The sequence below is a fragment of the Tamandua tetradactyla genome, chromosome 7, assembly GCF_023851605.1.
Source record: "Tamandua tetradactyla isolate mTamTet1 chromosome 7, mTamTet1.pri, whole genome shotgun sequence".
In the NCBI taxonomy this organism is placed as follows: domain Eukaryota; kingdom Metazoa; phylum Chordata; class Mammalia; order Pilosa; family Myrmecophagidae; genus Tamandua; species Tamandua tetradactyla.
The window spans coordinates 66,083,397-66,104,660 of NC_135333.1; the positions used below are offsets into that span (position 1 = coordinate 66,083,397).

Genomic DNA, 21,264 nt, shown 5'->3' on the forward strand with positions numbered 1-21,264 from the left:
ACTATGGTAAACACTTAAGTCATTTTCAGTTTTTTACTATTCCAAAAACTGCTGCAAAAAAACATCCTTTACAGGAATTTCTACACACATCCATTTACTTACTTGGAATTAATTCCTAGAAATGGAATTCCCTGTTAAGAGAATGTGTAAATATCAGTTTTTGATACATATTGTCTAGCTACCCTCAAGAATAGTGTACAAACTCACAGAGTCAGAATCTAGAGTACAAATTACCAGGGGTTGGGGTGGGGATAGGGAATAGGAAGTTAAGGCTTAAAATGTACAGCGTAAAAAAAAAAAATAGGTACAGAATTTCCATCTGGGTTGGTAATGTTTTGGTAATAGATGGTGGTGATGGTAGGACAACATCGTGAACGAAATTAACAGTACTGAAATATATTTATCTGAATGTGGCTAAAGGGAGAAGGTCAGGCTGTATCTATGGCAACAGAATAAAAGCTTTTTAAAGAAAACCTATGGAACTGCACTTCACAAACAGGGGACCCTAAGTTAAACCATGGACTATAGTTAATAATACAATTATAAAAATGTGCTTTCATCATTTGTAGCAAGTGTATCACACCAGTGCAAGATATTATTAAAAAATAATATACAAATTTGCGATCTCTAATTTGTTCTTGTAAATGGGTTGAGGTAGGCTTCCTCACTTTACTTTTTGCCGAATGATTAACCAATTGCCTAATATTATTTATTGAATCATTCATCCTCTTCCCACTACTTTGAAGTGTCAACATTATTCACAAACCAAATTTCCATATATATTTATGTCTGTTTCTGAACATTCTAGTTTATCCTGTTAACAGTTTGCCTATTCATACTCTATATCACACTGTTATCTTTATTATAGCTTTTTAATATATTGGCTTTCTGATAAAGCAAGTCCTCTCCTGGAATCTGTCTTATGCCAGTTTAAACCTGATTCAGTATTGTTGGATAGGATCTTTTTGATGAAGATGTTTCCATGGAGATGTGACCTACCCAGTTGTGGGTAGGATCTTTGATTAGGTAGCTTCCTTGGAGATGTGTCTCCAGCCATTCAAGGTGGGCCGCTTATTGGAGTCCTTTAAGAGGGAACTGTTTTGGTCAAAAACTTCAGAGCCGATACATACAGAAACATTTAGAGATGGAGAAAGAAAACAATCCTGGGGAAACCATTTGAAAGGAGAAGCCAGGAGAGAAAACTAACGGACATCACCATGTGCCTTCCCAGCTGACAGAGAAACCCTGAATGTCATCGGTCCTTTCTTGAGTCCTTGTATTTTTCTCTGGATGCCTTAGTTTGAACATGTTTCTGGCCTTAGAACTGTAAACTTGTAACTTAATAAATTCCCTTTATAAAAGCCAACTCGTTTCTGGTATGTTGCATTCAGGCAGCCTTGGCAAACCAATATGTGTCTCCTCAGGTATTTAGATAGTTTAGATATTTAAATACATTTTTAAATAATTTTTCCACATATATTTCCACATTGTACCTGAGCATTCTATGGTTTTTGTTGTTATCATCAATGAGGGTTTTTTTTTTTTGCATTATATTTGCACATTACTCACTGTTCTAACTTAGGAAAGCTACTGATTTTTGTTTATTTATCACATCTCCTACCACACTGCAAAAATTGTCTTGTTCTAATAGCTTGTCAGCTGATCTTTCTAAATTTTTATATTTAAAATAAAATATTTTAAAATATTTTAAATATTTTTAAATATTTATAAATATTTACCTGCAAAAAAAGTAGTTTTCGGGCGGGCCGCGGTGGCTCAGCGGGCAAGAGTGCTTGCCTGCCGTGCCGGAGGACCCCGGTTCGATTCCCGGCCCCAGCCCATGTAAAAAACAAACAAACAAACAAAATATAATAAAACAAGAAAATGTTTAAAGATGTTTCCCTTTCTTCCTCCCTTCCTTCCTTCCATCCTTCCTTCCTTCTCTGTCTTTCCTTCCCTTCCTCCCTCTCTCTTTAAAAAAAAAAAAAAAAAAAGTAGTTTTCTCTTTCCTATTGCAATGGCCAAAACCTCAGAAAAAAATTTGAAGAGTAGAGGACTTAATGAGTATTTAGTCTTCAATGTATAAGATGGGGTGTTTGTTTCTGGTTAGTGTAAGATACTCTGTAAATACACTATCATGTTTAAAGGACTTTTTTTGTATTGCTAGATTTTCGTCAGTGAGGGATATTACATTTTATCGGTTGTCTCCTAGGCTCTATTACTATATTCATTTTTACTCTGACTCATTAATATGATTAATTAAACTAGCAAATTTCCTAATGTTCAACCCATCTTTTCATCCCTGAAATAACCTCGGCTTTATTGTGTGTTATTATCCTTTGTATACCCTCTGGGTTCAAATCGTTCATCTTTGATTTAGGATTAAAATTTATTTACAATTAATGCAATTGGTCTATTGTTACTGGTGTTATTTTAGGACGGTTTTTGACAAGTTTATGGGTAATGCAGGGTAATGCAAGCCTTGGCAAGTGAACAGTAGCAGTTTAAATAATTTGGGAATTAATTCTTCCTTGAAGGTGTAGTGGATTTTTCAAATCTAGTTTGACTGGAAATATTAGGGCCAGGTTGTCAACTTTTCATGGGGTTGGAGCTATACTTCATTTCTTTGAAATCTTGGAATTGCCTGGGCTGTGGTAGGAGAGTAGGATGGAGAGAACACAACTGGTTTGTGTATATGTCAAGTGGATAAGTCTTTAAAATATGCTGGCATACACTGGAGGGCAGTGTAGTGGTTCCACTGGAGGCTAGGGGTGGGATTGCCATATGATCCCCTGAAACCCTGGTGCTCAGCATATACCTGGAGGAACTGAGTGTGGGGAAATGAATGACATTTGCACACTGGCATTTATAGTTGCAGTGTTCCCGATCCACAATGAATGGAGGTGGCCTAAGAGTGCAACGACAAAGGAATGGAAAGGGGAACTGTGGTGTATACATACAATGGACTACTGAGCAGCCGCAAGAAGGAATGAAGTTGTGAGGCATGCAACTAGGGGAATGAACCTTCAGGACTGTATGTTGAATGAAATGTCAGGAACAAAAAGACAAATATTATCATGCCTTAATCATATGGACTAACTATAATATAAAAACTCAGTGAACTAAAGTCAGGAGCATGGTTATCAGGTTGTGGTTTATTGTGAAGGGTCCTAGATTGTAAACTCTTATAGCAGCCACATATATGCAGGAGTTGTAACTGTTTATTCTAAATTCTGAGATACTGAGCTTTTTGTATGTAACATGGTCTTTCTCAGAAACCTTGGGTAGTTATATGACACACGAGACTCAGAGTTAGAGCTCTGAAACTATGAAAGTCAGCAATACCCCATATAGGAACTGTTTAAAAAGTTGGAAAAGTGATTAGACTTCTAGTAAAGATATGAATGAAGCTGATCTGGATAGGACTAAGGTAATCAGAATATAGGGTAAAGGATGAGATTGTCCATATTTTAAAACCTCAACTTCTGTGTGAGACTAAAGGGAGAGATGTTTATTGGGTGCAAAATTTATATTTTGGGTAGTGTATTTCCTAATTTAACTTGTATGATTAGTTTAGTTGAACACCATAAGTACATGAAATCTTGAATAAAGCATGAGATTTTGTTGGTTCGTTCAAGTTAGTGTGATGCCCCAATATATCCCAGAGTAATTTGGCTGGTGAATAAAGAAGTTTTTGCCAAGTCCCCTTGGGAAACTGGGGAGAAAGGAGGAACTATTCAACTTCCCTATTTGGAGAATTTCTTCTTCTCGCAAGCAATGGGGAGAACCAAATCAATTGGCTGAGCCCTCGATCTTGGGGTTTGCCCCTATGAAACTTAGTCATACAAAGGATAAGCTAAGCCTACCTAAAATCAGGCCTAAGAGTCACCCCCAGAGAACCTCTAATGTTGCTCACATGTGGCCTCTCTCTCTAGGCCAACTGAGCAGGTGAACTCACTGCCCTCCCTCCTACGTGAGGCATGACTCCCAGGGGTGTAAATCTCCCTGGCAATATGGGATAGAAATCCCAGGATGAGCCGGCACCCAGCATCAAGGGATTGAGAAAGCCTTCTTGACCAAAGGGGGGAAGAGAAAAATGAGACAATATACAGTTTCAGTGGCTGAGAGATTTCAAACAGAGCAGAGAGGTTATCCTGGAGGTTATTCTTATGCTTTATATAGATATCCCTTTTTTAGTTTATGGTGTATTGGAGTGGCTGGAGGGAAGTACCTGAAACTGTTGAGCTGTGTTATATATATGATAATATAATATATATATATTATCACGTTTATAATGTGACTGTGTAATTGTGAAAACCTTGTGTCTGATGATCCTTTTATCCAGGGCATTGACAGATGAGTAAGAAAAATATGGATAGAATAAATAAATAAATAAATAAATAAGGGGGAAAAAAGGTAAAATAAATTGGGTAGATGGAAATATCAATGGTCAATGAGAGGGAGGGATAAGGGGTATGGTATGTATGAGTTTTTCTTTTTATTTCATTTTCTGGAGTGATGCAAATGTTCTAAAAAGCGATCATGGTAATGAATACACAACTATGTGATAGTATTGTGAACCATTGATTGTACATCATATCTAGGATGTATGTGTGTGAAGATTTCTCAATAAAAATATTTTTTTAAATGCTGGCATATCCCAAAATAATGTGAACAGAAAGCATTTCATAAACCAATAATAGATATACAAATATTAGTAATAATTTTTTCCAATTATTACTACTTCAGGACCACTATGTTAGAAAGGGAGTGTGGGATGAGGTTTTAGCCATCATTTGGAGTCCTAAACTGATAGCTGATGAACGTCAGCACATGAGCCGAATATTTAATATTTTTTATTAAGTGGCCACCATTTTAAAGCCGAGAAGTTTCACATTGAACAAGATGGATTTATCCCTTCTTTTACGCACTGTATTTTCACATGCCAACAATCAGCAGAAGCCAGCTAACCCTCTTAGAGCTTACCAGGCCAACATCTCTCTTCCTTATTTAAATAACCCGACCATTTAGGTGTTTAAGTTTGTAACTAATGATAAACCATCTCTTATTTTGCTGAAGAAATGCAGTGGATCTGGGATTTTCTAAAGTGTCCTCATTTAAAATAAATTTGACTGGAATCTCCCATACATTTGTCAAGGGTAAGCTCAACCCTTGAGGCCAATCTCTCACAATCTTTCAATAGATTACTCTCTGTCTGTAATGTCTGAAATTCCCCTCTTACACAGAGTCTGGCATAGAGAATGCTTCCTTCTGCATCATAGTTCTGGGAAAAATGCCACAGCAGTAGAAACCAGGCATACTGACCGTGGTCACTGGTCTTCTTAGGAATACCAGATAAATGGAAGACATTTTACTTTATCTTTCATATTTTCTATGCGTGTTGTAACTGGAGATATCTTAAGCCATGCTAAACCCAGTCCAGGAATCCTGAGTGATTACAGCCTCCTCATTGAGCTTATTCAATCTTTGAATGCCAGGAGGAGCAGAAGGAAATGGCAAGGGGAAGGGAGAGGGGAGAAAGCAAGGGGCAGGGGAGACCTCTCACTAGAACACATGAAAATAATCAGAAGGAGAAAAGAGATAGATGAATGAAAAGAGTGGCAAGGTGGATTTGTGAAAAATCAGGCTCTCCTACGACAATAGAAGAAGTATAAAAACCAAGTTACGTAATCAGGTGCAGGACATAGCATCAGTTATTCTTTTAATTTTATTATTATAACTGTTTTATTTCAGTTATTACTTTTCAAGGGCCACCACATTCACAGCCAGGAAAGGGGGAGGGCTAGAAAAGGATATGGGAGACAGGCTGGCTTTAGACAGAAAGGAGACGCAGGAGACCGGAAGAAGGCGCAAGAGGAGAGCCGAGGGGCCAAAAGAGGGTAAAGGAGTAAGGGAGAAAAAGCTGCATTTATGCCCATCGGCCTTGAGTATAAAGACCCAGCCTCAGTCTGAAAAAGAGCCAACAATGAGGCCGTCCCAGAATCAGCCCTGCTGTTGAAGTCTGACGCGCGTTAACAACCCCAGGAGAAATTAAGAGGTGAAACAAGCAGATGAAACTTTCACTGAAGCTGAGATAAGCATTCCTGGGAAGGAATTCACCAAAAAAAATCAAAATGAATCCCACAAAACTTCCCAAAGAGGACACATGACAAGGAATTAAATTCGACCTAAAAACTTGAAGTGCTCAATGACACACCCGCGCTAAATGGAAAGGCTCTATTGAAAATACCACTGATTATTAGTTTTAGTTGCTCAGGGAAATTATCTAGGCACAATGATGGGCATCAACATTCAGCTCACAGCAGCAGTCAAAAGCAGCAGCTGAGATGTGTGGCTCTCCTAATTAGAGAATGGAGAATTCTGAAAGGACTCCGGAGCTGCGACATTCCTGGCCGGGGCTTTCCCTCTACGAATGCCACATTAGGGTTTTGGTCATCACAGCCCAGCAAAAACACTTAATAGGAATGATCCAGAGAGGGACAACAGAAATGACTTAGGAAAGGGTATGAGAAGCTTTGAGGTTAAAAGCAGAAAACAGGGAAACACTTTCATAAGAAACCGTTTTAAAAATTAGAAGAGAGGGAGACAAGTAAAAGCCTTGGGTGGTGCAGAGGGCAGCCACGGAGAGTTCTGTCTGAATTTAGACCTACCCAGACATTTGGAGGGTTAGCCTCTCGCTAATGAGCACACCCAGGGACGTCAAGAAATTAGAACATGTTATCTAATACGAGTCACTAACCTCTTCCATTCTTCATTCAACAAATATTTAGCAAACACTCTCCATGTTCCAGGCACTGTCTCTAGAGTCTTAGGATATATCAGTGAACAAAACACAAAATCCCATGTGGAATTTACGTACTGGGGGGTGGGGTAGAGCAAGCCTTGGGGTGGGGGTGGGCGAGACACAATAAATGACACACCTAATAAATAAGTACATTGCATAGGGTGTTATAATGGGATAAGAACTATAGGAAAAGGCATAGATCAGGGTAAGGGACATTGGGCATAGAAAGGATGGTTCTCACGAAGAGGGTAGCATTTAACGAGAGACTTGGAGGAGGGTCAGGGAGTAAGCCTGATAGATACTGAAGAAAGTGGGAACCTGCAGTTGAAACAACTGATGCTAAATTTCCTAAGCAGGAATATGCCTGGTATGTTAAAGAAGAGTGGGGAGGAATGGGGTATGTGTGTGTATATGTGTCTATGCGCATGCGTGCACACATGTAGCAAGGTGGGGACAAGATGGGAGCGGCTGGCAGGAAGGGAGGTTAGACGTGCAGATTGAATGTGGTCTGGTACAAAGGTAGTCATAGCAAACACTGCCTAAGTATGTGCTAGACACTTACAAACTCTTTATGATTAAAATCCTCATTACTGTATAAAGTAGGTATTCTTCTTTTCCCCATTTTATATATAAGGAAACAGAGGCACAGAGAAGTTAATTGACTTGCCCAGTGTCAAGGCTCTGAGCCTTAGTGCCAGACCCCGAGCTCCCAATCATATTCTATGCCGTTTCTTAATGTGTTTTTTTAAATGCAATTTTACTGAGATATATTCACACGCCACATCTTAATGTGGTTTTAACTCATCTACATCTGAAACCAGCTCGGATTACCCGATCTCAACTGGATTCAAATACTCTCCTAGGATAAATTTATGTTCTTTAAAAAAAAAAATTTTTTTTAAGCCCTGCTGCTCACTGCTTTATGGCCTATGACCCTTTCCCTTTGTTCCCGCTCCCCACCAACTTACTACTCTTTCCTGCAAGTTAACCGCTGGGCTCCATGTGCCCAGCAAATTAAAACATTGATGCACAGAGCTTCAGTTCAGTCGGTGGAGAAGTGGGATGGGCTGGGGGTGCTCCTGTGGATTAATAATGCCCTATAGATCAGTAGGAGGCAGGACAGAGCATGAATTAAATAAAAAAGAACTTGGTACCACCATTCCTTCCACTCCAAAAAGTGCTGCGGTGGAGGTGTGTTACTGACATATTCATAACCAGCTTCTTTCTTCATTTACTTCTCTGACCTGTTCTCCTAAGACATGACACCTTTATATTAAAACCCACTGAACTCTACACTTGAAGTGAGTGACTTGTATGGTATGTGAATTATATATCAATGAAGCTGTTTAAAAATATGATTAATTTTCAAAAAGAGCACCTTGGCTTTCACCTCCCTTATTTACCCTTCTTTTGACTGTGTCTCCTTCACATAGCTTCAGGGGGCCCAAAGCCACACTCAGAAAGATGTTCCCTGTACCTAAAGGCCAAGCACTCTACCAAAAGTTATCATTTATTTTGAATCCAGGGATTACAGCATTTTACCAAGGAAAATAAATGACTCTTTCCCATTATAACTGCAGTAGCGATTTTCCTTATTCAAAAAAACATTATGACATTATTTCTATGTTAAAATAAATATATATGTATTATGGAGTAGAGGGCAGTTTTCAGCAGTTTGCAGCTGCTTCAGGAGAGGCAAGGAGGGTAGATGTTCTTGGCCATCATGGTAGGGAAGCTAGAGATGCAATTGCAGTGGCTAGAACAGTCCCTTGGATGAGAAGTCTCATCCAAACTCTGGCCTTATCTAGCTAGTCTGATATTGAGTAAGTCACATACCATTTTGGGGCCTCAGTTTCCCATCTGAAAGATGCAATCACTGGACCAGGTGATTTCCAAGGTTGCTTCCAGCTCTCAGTCAATGATTTGGTGTCATCCTCAGACAAATTGGATGCTGGGCCAGATACTGTGTGCCAGTGCCAAAATGTCTAGAGATGTAGGAAACAAAAGATAGAGTCTCTGTCTTTGAAGAACTTTTCATATATTGAAAGAGACTAAAAAGACACCGCATGTAAGACTTGAAGGAAAAAAAGATACAAACCATCCAAAGAGCATAACGGGTGAGAAGCAGTAGAGAATAATGAATGAGCAACCAGATTGTCAGGCCCCATCACTGAGTCAGTGTGCCTTCCTTTGATTCATCTGTGAAACTAAAAAGAAAAGGAGGATCTTATCCTGCCAAGCCCTGGGTCCCTTATCAGCTCTGACCCTTTGGTCACCCTGATAAAAAGATAGTCTTGTTGATCTTGTGAATGGCCCCAAATGACAAAGTAAGAAACTCTCAGAGCTGAAAGGGGATCTTAGCAATCATCTAATCCAAACCCTTACGTTTATATTCATGATTTGGGATAATGCTGGTCTCACAGTTGTATTTTGTTGGAGACAAGATTATTAACATCCCAGGTATTAAATAGTCCTAAAACTGGAAAAGGAATGCATATTCCTTTTGATTCATCTCTTCAGAGATCAATGAATAAAATATGGAATCGTTTTAGGACAAGTCTTGAACATTGCCATAGGGTTGACCAAGATCTTCCTGGCAACCACTTCTCAAAAATCATTGCTCTGAAAAAAATTAAGCTCTCACTTTCTATTTTAGGTACTTAAACATTTTCCTATGTTAGTCTTTCCCTTCAGAACCATTCTCACTCCCCTGAGACTATTTCTGAGCATATGCACAGGTCTCCAGTCACACGCCTTTGCATGTCTTAACATGTTAGGAATGCGAAGAAAATGAAACTAAAAGGAATAGAAAAGAAAACACACTTTTGATATCTCCCATTCAACTTTTTCATTTTCATATGTCCTGGGAATATTTCTTGCAGCCCTGGCCTCCTGGGCTTATGCTTACTCTGGGCTTATGCTTACTCTGAACTAAAAACCTGATTCTTGGGGGAGTGGGGATTTGAGGGAAGGCTGCAAGGCTGATACAGGGGCCTTAAATCTCTGACTCTGAAAGGTTTCTTCGAATCCGAATATTCCAGAATGCAGAAGGGAGTGGTGGTCCATTATGGGTTGTCCAAAACAGGTTTACGTCTCCTTTGCTGGGAAATGCACTCATTCCAACACAAGGTGGCGCTGGTACATAGGAAAGGATGGCTCAGAATGAAAAAGGAATGTGAGCACAAACTTTCTAATAAGCCAGAGAATTCCTTTGTTTCCAGATGGTCAAGGTCAGTTTTTGTCAAGCACATTTCAAATAGCTTTCTGGGGTAGCAACAATCTAATTGTGCTTTATCCTAAATCAACCGAATGGTGAGGACTGAATGAAAGTTGTATAATGTGTATTTAGGGGTAAAGGCGTTTATAAAGAATTATAGACCCCTTAGCCTTAATGGTGTCAAAAACAGAGGTAAGTAGTCAGGAGTCTTTTTTTTTTGCATGGGCAGGCACCAAGAATTGAACCCGGGTCTCTGACATGGCAGGCGAGAAGTCTGCCTGCTGAACCACCGTGGCCGGCCCTGCCATAAATCTTTATTCTGATGTAGGATGGGTCTTCTTTGGTAAGATAATGTTGATCTTGATTCAAGTAGCTTAAAATTAAATGACCTCTCTTATTTCCCAACATACAGATTGTTTTACTTTATTTGGATCTAGTTGAGGATAATTTTATGTTTTCTAATGAATAATTCACTATTTAAAATATAACCACCAACCAAACGTGCACAGGTGGTTCAGTGGTAGAATGCTAACCCTCCATGCAGGAGACCTGGGTTCGATTCCTGGACCGTGCACCACCACCCGCCCAAAAAAAATGTAGAATATAATCACCAACCAAGTTCAGATAAGCTAACATCTAAATTGAGTCTTAAAATTCTAGATTCAGGAAATAACTCCTCTGGCCTCTATTTTCCCCCCACTTTACAAGTACACTCCACCTTACAAGTGGTCATCTGCCTGTTAAACCACTTTAGTGAGGGCAAACGGTACACTCAAAGCAGCATTATATTTCCAGAAAGTTCCAGGTTCTTCCTTTTAGAGAACTGCAGAATAGACTGCCTTTTTAGTATATGACTGTTCCTAAAATATTTGATGGCTTAGTCCTTCTCAGTCTAAACAGCATCAGTTCCTTTGACCATTATTCAGATGACATGGCTTCGGATCTGTCTTGGTTGCTTTTCTCTAATTTGTCTTAACATATAGACAGCAGGGCTACTAGTTGCCTTGATTTAAATACTATGCTTCTTTCCTCACAACTAAGTCCATAGACTAAGTCAACTAAAGTTTCCAGATCATTCACACGGACATGTCGGGCCAGATCTGCCCAATCCTTTTATGTACATTTGGCTTTTAAAATTAAAATGCTACTGTTAAGCCCTATTATATCATGTCGATTTAAGCCCATAGCTTGGATCTATCAAAATTATTTAGAATCATTTGGTCCAAGTACTGGTACAAGGCATCCCTGGATTCTAATTTTTACCCTTCCATTCATGAGCTGGGTCATCTTTGGCAAATGACTTAATCTCTTAAAACATCCGTTTCCTCCTCTCTAAAATGGTGATAAAAATGGTACCTGCCTGGTGGAATGGTCCTATTTAAATGTGATAATTTCATAGAAAAAGTATATTTACCACCAATTCATGGCACATAAGTGTTTGTTATTATTATGATTATTCTATCATCCTTCATATTAACTGTCTCTCTCTGTTCATGTCATTTGAAAATCTGATAAGCTTCTCCTCTAAAACACAGGCAAAAATATCATCAGCGTGGTGGAAAAGAGAGCTCTCCGTGGCTCACCAGCCCAGTTTCCCTTCAGACTGGAATCTGTGCACTAGTCAGCACTCTTCAGTGTAATTCTTCCCCCAGCCATGGCTGTACTCACTGGCTATCAGCCAGTTCATGTCTTATCCACAAGGTGATTATGAAAAAATCTTGTCAAATGCCATGCTGAAAGCAAGTATGGTTTTGATGCCTCTTCTTTCTCCCAATCTAATATCCCTATCAAAAAAGGAATAACATGAAGACATGTTTTGTTTTCTGAGATTTCGGGTTGGCTCTGAGTGATCTCTGCTTTTCTAAAGACTTACAAAGAGTCTACTTAATAATCTGTTCAGTTGATGGGTTAAAGTGGTGAAATTGTGGGTTATTTCCCCCTTCATTTCTATTATTATAATAATGTTTGTGCAGTAAATAGCTTTTTAAAATTCTGTTCTAGAATTCTGCCAGGGATAATTGTCAAGCTGACTGGGTTTATAGTTTTTATAATATGCCCCTTTCCCCTTTTTTGAGAATCAGGACAACTTTCTCCTTCTCTTGTCTGTTAACAGTTCTCCTATTCTCCATGCTTTTTCAAAGATTATTGACAATGGTTCTGGGAGTTCTTTGAGCAACCTGGGCTGTGATTTGTCTGAGTCTGGAGATTTGAATTTATTAAGGGGTGGGGGGTGGGGGGTAGAAAGAAGACCACACTAGTTTCTAGCTCTGGCTTTGCTATTTACTAGCTGAGTGAATGTGGGCAGGTTTTTATTTTGTTTTTGCCTGAATTTCCCCATCTGTGAAATAAAGCATTTGGACCAGGTGGAGTTGAACATCCCTCCCAGGTCTGATAGTCTATGTTTAGGTCTCATGTAATCTAGTATTTTCTTACTAAACTTTTCTTATTTATCTCCACTTTCAGTTACCTCTGAATAAGATTTGTTCTACCCTTTTTTATTTTGAACATAAATTTTTATTTAGAATCCAGATACCTTACTGTGGCACTCGGGGTACATTACCTGGCCCCAGCGTTTCACTCCAGCGTAACCTACTCCATCAGGTACAAACTTTCTCTTCATTCGGATGGACCTAGTCGCTCTTCCCGAATGTGCTGTGTATATGCACATCTCTGTCCCTTTGCTAAGGTCATTTCCCTGGGGAAGAGGATCTTCCCAGCCACCCCCTCAGTCAGATTCTACCTCTCCGTTCAGACCCCATCCAATCACCAATTCTCTGCTTCTTGGCGGGTGGTTTCAGTCTCTACATTTCTCATACATTCAGCACAGGTCTCTTCACCTAACAGGTAATCAGAATAGTGCCCTGTAGCATTTGTGTGTTGCTGTATGGTTGAATTGTATTGTTATTGGTTGGCAATACCTCTTGGGCCAGCCCTCCCCCATCACCACGTTGAGCACTGTCCTGGATCCTTAGACATGCTCAGCAAACCCTGGAGGAATGTCGCAGGGGTTCAAAGCCATTACCAATTTGTCCCAGCAGAATATTTAGGTAATTATCAAATACATGGAAGTTTCTTTTTCATTTTAGGAATCATGGAAAAGTAAGCCGTTGCTTAGTTAGCTTAATACTAGAAAACATTTCATTTTGACCAAGGAAAATATTTTATTATACAATTTGATAGTGAAGCTAAAACTAAGCCTCTTTCCTCCCGCATGCTATTACAGATAAGGGATTTGAGAAAAGATGCTGAATATATAGAGAATTACTCATTTGTTCAGCATCAGGTCTGACTCGCCGGTGCCTATCCTAATCTAACTTAAATCTAACATAGTCTAAACCTTTGGGTTCAAAGACAGGCTTATATTTTATCTACAAGTGGTATAGTTACATTTCTTAATAATGGAAAAATGATTTTAATGTGTCCTACACCATACCAGTTACATATCCCAGCAAATATGGATCGTATAAACATGTTAGCACATGGAAGAGGGGGATTGGCTTCTTTCCCCAACGTTTGTGAAATACTTGTTCATAGAATAGGTTGTAATAGTAATCTTCATAGAACACTTCAGAACCACACCACTGTTATAAAAGTACTATAGTTGTGAGAAAGATCTGTGATGAGATGTAGCAGAAGGAAAATAAAGTCTTTCCAAAACTCATCTACTCACAGTCCCATAAAGTAAGTCATAAACAGAGCTGAGACGAGAAGTCATTTGTTTCTGCAGCATGTGCTGAGACCTGTTGTAGCAGATATGGCTATGGACATAGGCATTAGAGATACAGAGACAAAAGATAGTCAATCTTCATTGTTTGTGGAGTCCATCTTTGTGAATTCACCTGCTCACTAAAATTTATTCGAAGCCCCAAATTTTACACTCATGGTGCTTTCATGGTCATTTGCAAGCATGCAATGAGAAGTGAAAAATTTTAGTCACCTGAAGCACACATTCCCAGGTGAAACTGAACAAGGCAATGCTCTGCCTTCTTGTTTCAGGTTTCATAGTATAAACAAGCGTCCTCACAGCATCTTCAGAACTTCAGCATTTTTGTTGGTGATCCCGCTATTTAAAATGGCTCCAGGTATAGTGCTGAAGTGCTGTCTAGTGTTTCTAAGCACGGGAGAGCTGTGATGTGCCTTACAGAGAAAATATGTACGTTAGATAAAGCAAAGCTTTATGTCTGGGATGTGTGATAGTGCCATTGGCCATGAGTTCAATGTTAATAAATCAACAAAATATGTTAAATAAGGTATCTTTAAATAGAAACACACATAACAAAAAACAAGTTTATATACTGATCAGTTAATGAAAACCAAATGACCAGAGGCTTGGAGAAACCTGATGCTGTATTTCCCCTACAGTATTTGTTACTTCAGAGTTCCTGATCACTTTACAGACCCTAACTACCACAAATAGCAAGAATTGATTGTATGTAGACCTTGCTCTCAAGGATTTTGTAGTCTGGGGGAAAGAGACAATCAAACAAAAACGGCTGTGTGGTACAAGAAGTGTTATGCTACAATCCTGATTTGTGGATTCACTGTGGCTAAAGGTCCAGGAGAAAGAGAACACTTTCATTCCCATGAATCATGCTCAGTCTAGCCTGACAAACTCATCCTTCTCCCTACTCCTGATGCCTCCTGACAAGCAAGAGAAGAGGCTCACCAGCTTCTCTGGTGGCTACTACCTCTGCCTCAGAGGTGCCATTGATCTCCAGGGACAAGTCAGAAACTGAAAGTCAAATTGTGTATGGTTATAATGGACGCTCCCAATGAACACTCAGTCCAAAGCTTAAAAAGCAGTGTTTGCGACTTCCGGAGAAGATGGCGGCTTAGTAAGACGCGCGGGTCTTAGTTCCTCCTCCAGAAAAGCAACTAAAGAAACAGAAACAATACGAAACAGCTCCCGGAGTCACGACAGAGACCAAAAAGACAGCGTACCCCATTCTGGAACAGCTGAACGGGCAGGGAGAATCTGCTGCGGTGAGATACCCGAGGGGCGCGCGTTTTCCCGGCCGGGGCGGCTGGCGACTGGGGTCCCCTCCACGCACGTGTCTCCCCGGTCTGACTGGGAACGTTGGATAGCAGGGCCCTCCCGTCACGCTTGGCGTTTCAGGCCAGCTGGGCAATTAGTACCGGCACTTTCCCAAGCCGCGGCGGCCAGCGACCCCCACCTCCACGCGCGGTTTCCCGGCCGACTGCCGTGCAGACAAACGAGCGCCACGAGCGCCACCTACTGGGCAGGAAAAGAAAAACAGAGCCCAGAGAGCTCACAGAAAAAGCTTTCAACCAGCTGGGTCCGACACCCAGGGAAATCTGATCAAATGCCCAGACACCAGCAGAAAATAATGGAAGACGCTCGGAAAATTGAAGATATGGCCCAGTCAAAGGAACAAACCAATAGTTCAAATGAGATACAGGAGCTGAGACAACTAATGCTGAATATACGAACAGAAATGGAAAAACTCTTCAAAAACCAAATCAATAAATTGAGGGAGGACATGAAGAAGACATGGGCTGAACAAAAAGAAGAAATAGAAAATCTGAAAAAACAAATCACAGAACTTATGGGAGTGAAGGACAAAGAAGAAAAAATGGAAAAAACAATGGATACCTACAATGGTAGATCTAAAGAGACAGAAGCAACAATTAGTGAACTGGAGGATGGAACATCTGAATTCCAAAAAGAAACAGAAACTATAGGGAAAAGAATGGAAAAACTTGAGCAGGGGATCAGGGAACTGAATGACAATATGAAGCGCACAAATATACGTGTTGTGGGTGTCCCAGAAGGAGAAGAGAAGGGAAAAGGAGGAGAAAAACTAATGGAAGAAATTATCACTGAAAATTTCCCAACTGTTATGAAAGACCTAAATTTACAGATCCAAGAAGTGCAGCACACCCCAAAGAGAATAGACCCAAATAGGTGTTCTCCAAGACACTTACTAGTTAGAATGTCAGAGGTCAAAGAGAAAGAGAGGATCTTGAAAGCAGCAAGAGAAAAACAATCTGTCACATACAAGGGAAACCCAATAAGACTATGTGTAGATTTCTCAGCAGAAACCATGGAAGCTAGAAGACAGTGGGATGATATATTTAAATTACTAAAAGAGAAAAACTGCCAACCAAGACTCCTATATCCAGCAAAATTGTCCTTCAAAAATGAAGGAGAAATTAAAACATTTATAGACAAAAAGTCACTGAGAGAATTTGTGACCAAGAGACCAGCTCTGCAAGAAATACTAAAGGGAGCACTAGAGTCAGATACGAAAAGACAGAAGAGAGAGGTATGGAGTAAAGTGTAGAAAGAAGGAAAATCAGATATGATATATATAATACAAAAGCCAAAATGGTAGAGGAAAATATTATCCAAACAGTAATAATACTAAAAGTTAATGGACTGAATTTCCCAATCAAAAGACATAGAATGGCAGAATGGATTACGACCCAGCAATACCGCTGCTAGGTATCTACTCAAGGGACTTAAGGGCAAAGACACAGACGGACATTTGCACACCAGTGTTTATAGCAGCATTATCTACAATTGCAAAGAGATGGAAACAGCCAAAATGTTCATCAACAGACGAGTGGCTAAACAAACTGTGGCGTATACCTAAGATGGAATATTATGCAGCTTTAAGACAGACTAAACTTATGAAGCATGTAATAACATGGATGGACCTAGAGAACATTATGCTGAGTGAGTCTAGCCCAAAACTAAAGGACAAATACTGTAAGGTCCCACTGATGTGAACCGACATTCGAGAATCAGCTTGGAATATATCATTGGTAACAGAGACCAGCAGGAGTTAGAAACAGGGTAAGATAATGGGTAATTGGAGCTGAAGGGATGCAGACTGTGCAACAGGACTAGATACAAAAACTCAAAAATGGACAGCACAATAATACCTAAGTGTAATGTAACTAGGTTGGAACACTGAATGAAGCTGCACCTGAAATATGGTTTTTTGTTTGTTTGTGTGTTTGTATCTTTTGTTTTTGTTTTTTTCTTTTTCCTTTATATATATATATATATTATTAGTATTATTATTTTAATTCTCTTCTCTATATTAACATTCTATATCTTTTTCTGCTGTTTTGCTAGTTCTTTTCCTAAATCGATGCAAATGTACTAAGAAATGATGATCATACATCTATGTGATGATACTAAGAATTACTGAGTGCATTTGTAGAATGGAATGATTTCTAAATGTTGTGTTAATTTCTTTTCTTTTTTTGATTAATAAAAAAATTAAAAAAAAAAAAAGCAGTGTTTGCAACAAGCAATCTCACCACCCTCCCTCTGTCTACGTGGAACATGACTCCCAGGGGTGTGGACCTTCCTGGCAACGTGGAACAGAAATCCTAGAATGAGCTGAGACTCAGCATCAAGGGATTGAGAAAAACCTAGAATGAGCTGAGACTTAGCATCAAGGGATTGAGAAAACCTTCTCGACCTAAAGGGGAAAGAGTGAAATGAGATGAAGTGTCAATGGCTGAGAGATTCCAAACAGAGTTGAGAGGTTATCCTGGAGGTTATTCTTACCCATTAAATAGATATCACCTTGTTATTCAAGATGTAATGGAGAGGTTGGAGGGAACTGCCTGAAAATGTAGAGCTGTGTTCCAGTAGCCATGTTTCTTGAGGATGATTGAATAATGATTTAGCTTTCACAATGTGACTGTGTGATTGTGAAAATATTGTGTCTGATGCTCCTTTTATCTACCTTGTCAACAAACGAGTAGAACATATGGAATAAAAATAAATAATAGGGGGAACAAATGCTAAAATAAATTTAGTTTGAAATGCTAAAAAAAAAAAAAAGCAGTGTTTGTCCAGCTCTTTCATTACCCTACTTGGGGGTGATAAGCTTAAATTTGCCAGACAAACATATGTAAAGCTGGTGTTAGCAAGCTTATAATAAATAGGAGTGTTTATAGCAGTTTAAAAATGATAGCACTGAAATGCTGTACCGAAAAGCAAAAGTACAAGTGTGAGGAGGGAACACCTTAGCCACATGCATTGCTGGAATAGAGCATTAGCATGGGGATATTAACTCCTGCACCACAACTTCCTTCTAAGCAACAATCTTCCAGAAATTACTCCTCCTAAACCACCTCTTCCTCTTTTCCCAAGGAGCCCTGTCTAATCTTGCCACTTCAAGTCAAGGAAAATACTTTCCCTGGGAAGCCCTGTCCCTCCGAGGCCAACCTCATGCCTCACATGCCTGAACCCTTGACTCCTGTCCTACCCCAGGCCTTCATCCAGTTACAAATTCCAGGCTAGTCCCTTGTCTGGACACTGGCTTCCTCACACGGTTTCTCCTCTCCTCCTGTTTTGCCATCTCTGGATGACTGGGTAGGACTCCTTTCCCACTCACTTCCCAGCTGAATCTCTTCAAGGAGGAGAGTCAGATTCCTGTGAGAAAGAGCCAGAGCCATTTTTCTTTCCTTTTGCTGGCTCCTGCCTGCTTTCTCCCTTTCGCTCTCCCACCTGCTTTGTCCCTGCTTTATCCCTTCAATAAACCCGTTAAGCTTTGGTTGTGGGGTGGGGGGGGGGGAACAGGCTTTATCAAACCCTCTCTCAACCGGAGAAAATGGAGGCCAGGGAAATCTAGTCATTTTTCAAAGACCCCACATTTAGTGAAAGGCCTGGCATGGCCTGGCCTGAGCTCAGAAAGTGTGAATTCTCTGCATGTGGCCTCCCACCAGCAAGAGGCAGGGCCTCCAATTCTCTGTCTCTGTTGGTTTTCAGTGACCCTGAGGAATCTCAGAGGTGGTCCAAGCTCCCTTGGCACAAAGGGGTCATTTGGTCCAGGATGCAGAGGGATGGAAAGTAGGAATTCCTTCACCAGGAGGAGTGGCTGTGAAGGCTACGCAGCCACGGAGAAAATGTTTATTAAGTAATGTTAGGGGCCTCCCACCATACAGAAATACATATTAGATGGAACAGATTGGGAGCGGTACTCAACCACTTACAAGCTCTGTGTCTTAGGCTCGTGAATGTCTCTGAGCCTCACTTTTGGTACCTAAAAATGGGAACAATGAGTACTTACCTCATCAATTTCTTTTAAAAATTAAATATAATAATGCATGTGAAGTGTATGACACAATGACTGGCATTGTTTGCTACTCAACAATATCTGTTTTATTCTATGTAATTGACTTTTGTGTTGATTGGAGAGGTGATTTTTCTTAAATGTGTTTATATATATATATATGTATATATTTGAGATATAAGAAAATTAAAGTCCTTTACAGAGTAAAAATTATGACTAGCACCATTTCAGCTCTGAAGACTTAATGAGACCCTTTCTAAGAGCAAAACAGGAATGAATAGTAGGCCAGGGGCATGAAGCCATTTTATTCTAAAAGTGTTTGGTTGTCAGTGTCCACAAAGGTCATTGACAGATGGCATTAGGAGGATGTTTAGAGCTCAGGGCACAGTGCTCTGTTATCAGCCTCCAGCCTTGAAGGCATTGACCCCAGGAGGACCCTCTCAGATGTCTGTAGATCAGAGCCCTGCTAGAACACTTCTTGTAGACACAGTTTTGCATCCAGAACTAGAGGATTTGGGAAAATAAACAGGAAAGGGAAGGAGGAAAGCAACCTAAGACTCAATATCAACATGCTCTGCTTCACATTGTCTCTTCCAAGCTATAAAAGCTCCCCCAGAGAGATCTGAGGGATTTTAGTACAGAATCCATTTCACTTTCCCATGTCCTTGTCATGAATAATCTAGCCAGGAGGCTAAAGGACAAGACCTGGAAAGGTCCGTCCACATGCCACATGGAGCTTCTATCTGTACTTACAAGAAGTCCCTATAGAAATGCTCTGAGAATGGCCTGACCACCCCAGGTCTCTTGTCTGTTCCTCTCTGTGATGTCATCCTCTGCTTAACAGATGCATCTTATTTCCTTTTTTTTTTTTTTTTTTTAGCATGAACAGGCACCAGGAATTGAACCCAGGTCTCCGCCATGGCGGGAGAGAACTCTACCTGCTGAGCCACCATGATGTATCATAGAATGCCCTTAAAATGTTTTTCATGGTCATTAGAGCCTCTATATGATTTTCTTTTACTTCATAGGAAACACATCAAATGTGTGGGATCTACTGTCTCCGTGTTGTTTTTGAATCACATCTTAAGTCCTTGAGATCTGGCATCTGCCCACAGTCCTGTACTGTAGCTACTCTCTTGAAAGCCCATGACCTTGTCCCCAAATCTAGTGACTTTGAAGTGTCTCTTCCCTAGGCCTTTCTGAGGCTAGTGGCCCACCTAATGGCTCTATCTTTTAAGAAGCGCACTCCTCCCAGTCCGCCCCTGCATGCTCAGTTTCTTTACCTCTTGGGAGAAGAAAATGGAGCATAAACTAACAAAGTAATGCTCTTTTTCTGTCTTTGCTGCCTCCCCTACTCCCCATCCAACATGCACATATACACTTCCATTCTCATACATGCTCGCACACACTCACAAAGATGCACACACACACATGCACACACATGCACATACTCACACATAGGCAAACACTCACCCTCTTACATTCCTACCTTCACTCACATGCACACACATGTACGCTGCTACCTAAGTGTGGGCATCCTGCTCCTTCCTCGGCCCGTGCTCCTCTCCTGCACTCACTTTCTCAGTGAGCCCATCCAATATCATGGGTTCAGCCAATAGCTCTAAGGCAGCTCCCACAATCTTCATTTCTGTTTGTGATTCTTGGGTTCACTCTGTCCTAAACCTCTCATATTTAAATAGTGCCTCCACCTGGTGTCCATTAGACTCAGTTCCTAAAACGTAACACATTCCCTCACCAACCTCTCTGTGGACCTTTAAGCTTTCCCTCTCCCACATTCCTCATTTTCAGCTCATTCACAAGAATGGCTGTTATATATATAACACCACTCCACATGCCAACCTCCCGGTACCTTTTCCTTATACCATTACCACGGATGATCTCTCTGTGTTCCTTGCCAATGCCACTGTCTCCATGTGTGCGTAGATTCCGGCCTCCAAATTTACTAAGACATTGTCCTAGAAATTCTTCCCTCTTTCCTAGATCAGTTTTCTTCTCTCTACTGGATCTGTCCCATGAGCATAGGTATGTTCCCATCTTTTAACCCCACTTCCTCCTTAGCTACCATTCCATTTCTCTCCTTCTCTACAAAGCAACACTCCTTTTACAATTTGTTCATTCTCACTGTCTCTGATTTCTCTTCTCCCATTCTCTCTTGAACTCAC

General features: G+C 40.3%; 1 long non-coding RNA gene across 3 annotated transcripts in view; it reads left to right on the forward strand.

The window, feature by feature from the left end:
• The window catches only part of LOC143691366 (uncharacterized), a 57,858-nt gene that overhangs the window by 15,583 nt on the left and 21,011 nt on the right, over positions 1-21,264 (forward strand). The gene's annotated exons all lie outside the window — the stretch shown is intronic.